Genomic DNA, 3,281 nt, shown 5'->3' with positions numbered 1-3,281 from the left:
AATACTGAATTGCCAAAATCAAGGGTCCTTACCTAGTTTGGACTTAAAACCATGCTGGCTTAAAATGATGCTCAGAATTGCAAATTAAAAAAATTTTTAAAAATTAAAATAAAAATACCTAAAGCCATTTCAATAAGTATATAACTGGTTCATGCTCACAAAGAGGGTTTCTGTGCTAGGTTTAGAATTGTGTACTTTTTGGTATACTCCAGAAGTACAGGTCACAATATAACTATCGACTCTACTGGTTTTTTTTGTTTTTTTGGTTTTTTTTTTGTTTTTTTTTGTTTTTTTTTTTTTTTTTTGGTGACACTTATTCATCATGATCAGACCACTATGTTTAGCAATCAACAGCTTAGGCACAAAAAAACTACATTAAAACCTTTTCTTGGAATACTTTATACTTTCCACAGAACAGAAACTAAGATAACCTATAAAACCATAACAAATACAGTTCTCCAGGTTTTGCCCAGACACCTAGGTATTGCCTAGAACATGGCATCTTCGTAGCAGCTGGGCCCTGCCATCACTGTGCTCAGCTGAGTTCACAAATCTGTTGTAATCTGTATCTTCCCTGTCACTTCTCTGGCTCTCCTTTCCTGCTAAGCTTTGTTTCCTGGCAGTAATTAAAACCTTCTGCCACTGCCGTAGCTACAGCTGTTGTTGCTGGAACCACCATAGCCACCTTGGTTTTGTGGTTTGGCAAAGTACTACCTTCTATCACCATAGGGACTAGAGCTTCTGCCTCTAAATTTCCACCTTTCATGGGTCCAAAATTTGACGATTGATTGTTGTCATTGCCGAAATCATCATAGCTTCGGCCACCTCCCAAATTGCTTCCATTGTTACCAAATCTGCTACAGCCAGCTGCACTCCCACTATATCCACCACCATCTCCACTGCCACCAAAGCCACCCCACCTACCACAGTTTCCTCCCTGATGAAAGTTGTCATTCCCATCAAAACCACAACCACTTCCATGACTGCCACCGAAGTTTCCAGAATGACTTCTGAGAAGGAAGAAGTGCTTGTCATCTCTTGCTTAACTAGGACTCTCCTTCACAGATGTGGCCATTCACAGTGTGGCATTTTTGAATGACGATCTTGCCTGCGGAGTCACTGTCCTCAAGTTATAAAAGCAAAGCCTGTCGTCTTGCCACTTGTCCTCTCAATCACTTCAATTTTCCCATACTGCTCAAAATTATCTCTTATATGATGGTCTTCAGGGTCATCGTTAGGGCCACCAACAACCTTTTTCACAGTTAAGTGGGCACTGGGTCTTTGAGAATCTTTTGAGACCACCCTCCTTGGTTCTACAACCCTTCCATCCACCTTGTGTGGTCTTGTATTCGTGGCTGCACCCACCACCTCCACAGTGGGTTTGGGTGACAAACCCAAAGCCTTTGGGGCACTTGCTGTTTGGATCTCATTACCACACGGTCCATGAGCGTTCCCTATTGCTCAAAATGGCTCCTCAGACTCATTAGTTGTTTCAAAGCTCAAACCTTTGATGAAGAGCTTCTTCAGCTGTTCAGGCTCTTTGGGAGACCCTGACTTAGACAATGATGGGGAGTGGGTGGGGAGACCATGCTTCCTCAGGCAGCCAGTGGCGTCCGTGGGCAGAAAAGCTACCTGATCCTTTGGATACAATCAATATGCCACTACCTAAACAAAGCTATGTGGTTTGTTTTTGTCGTCTTGGTTGTGACATGTTTTAGCACACAGGAAGGCACTGTGATTTTTTTTTTTCTATTAAAATGAGCTATAATCAGACAACATTGCATTAGTTTCAGGTGTACAACATAATGACTTGATATTTGTAAATACTGCTAAAAGATCCCCACAAAGTCTACTTAACCTCTATCCCTGCTTGTTTATTTTCTTGGGATCAGAATTTTCACATCTACCTTTAGTAACTTCTGATTATACAACACAGTACTAACTATAGTCACTATGTTCTTCATTTCATCCCTTGGACTAGTTTTATAACAAAGATTGTACTTTATTTCTCTACCTTCACCCCAACCTCCAGCAACCACTAAAGTGTTCTATGTTTATGAGCTCTTTTTTATTCTGCATGTGAGATCCTACAGTAATTCTTTCTCTGACTTCTTTCACTTAGTGTAATTTCCTCAAGGTCTACCCATATTAGAAATGGCAGGATTTCCTTTTATGGTTTAATATTCTGTGTGGATCACATTTTCTTTATCCATTAGTGGGCACTTAGATTGCTTCCATCTCCTGGTTATTATAAACAAGGACATACAGGTCTATTTTCCATTTAGTGTTCATTTCCTTCAGAAAAATAACCAGAAGTAGATTACTGGATCCTATAGGAGTACTAATTTTTAAGGAACTTTCATAAAGTTTCTGATAGTGGCTGTGCCCACTTATGTTCCCATCAGCATTGTAGAAGTGTTCCCATTCTTCCACATCCTCCCCAACACTTGTTTTCTAATAATAGCCATTCTAACAGGTGTAGAGTGATCTCATTGCAGTTATGATTTGCATTTCCCTGGTTAGTGATGTCGAGCCTCATTTCACATACCTGTTTGCCATCCATGTGTCTTTGGAAAAAAGTCTATTCAGATTTTCTCATTTATTAACTGTATTTTTGAGTTATAGGAGTTCTTTATATGTTTGGGGTATTAGATAGAAGATTTGCAGACACTTTCTCCCATTTGGGGGTTGCCTTTTAATTTTCTTGGCTTTCATTGTGTGAAACTTTAGTTTGGGGTCCTACTTTCTTTAGTTTCATCTGCTGGTAGCATAAATCCAAAAACTTATATCTAATTTTTAGCTTTATACCATTGTGCTTAGTAAAAGATGCCTGATGTATTTCAACCTTAAACTTCTTAAGGCTTGTTTTATGGCCTAACATTTCTGTCCTGGAGAAGGGCCAATGTGCACTTAAGAATGTACTTTTGGCTGGAATGTTCTGTGTATGTCTGTTAAGGTTATGTGATACAATGTGTCAGTTAAGGCCAATATTTCCTAATTTGTAAATTTTTCTGTCTGGATGCTATATCCATTGACTTGAGGTACTTAAGTTTTCTACTATTCTATTTCTCCTGTTGGTGCATTAATATTTGCTGTATAGATCTAAGGGCTCTTGTTGGGTACTTCAATACAAATGTTACCCTCTGGATTGACTCCTTTATTATAGAATCACCTTGCCACCTCTTACAGTCTTTGTTTTAAAGTCTGTTTTTTTTCTGGTATAAGTATAGCTACCCACTGTTCTTTTTGTTTCTCTTTGCATGGGATAACTTTCCATCCAT

At 39.0% G+C, this 3,281-nt stretch overlaps 1 pseudogene; it reads right to left on the bottom strand.

The window, feature by feature from the left end:
- Nucleotides 1–533: 533 nt before the first annotated feature.
- Nucleotides 534–2,563, bottom strand: LOC128776596 (heterogeneous nuclear ribonucleoprotein A1-like 3; annotated as a pseudogene).
- Nucleotides 2,564–3,281: the final 718 nt, after the last annotated feature.

Source organism: Panthera pardus, unplaced genomic scaffold (genome assembly GCF_024362965.1).
Source record: "Panthera pardus isolate Hobbes unplaced genomic scaffold, ASM2436296v1 HiC_scaffold_1, whole genome shotgun sequence".
NCBI classification, from domain to species: Eukaryota; Metazoa; Chordata; class Mammalia; order Carnivora; family Felidae; genus Panthera; species Panthera pardus.
Note: the sequence above shows the minus strand (reverse complement) of the source record. Positions and strands in the feature narration are given on the sequence as shown.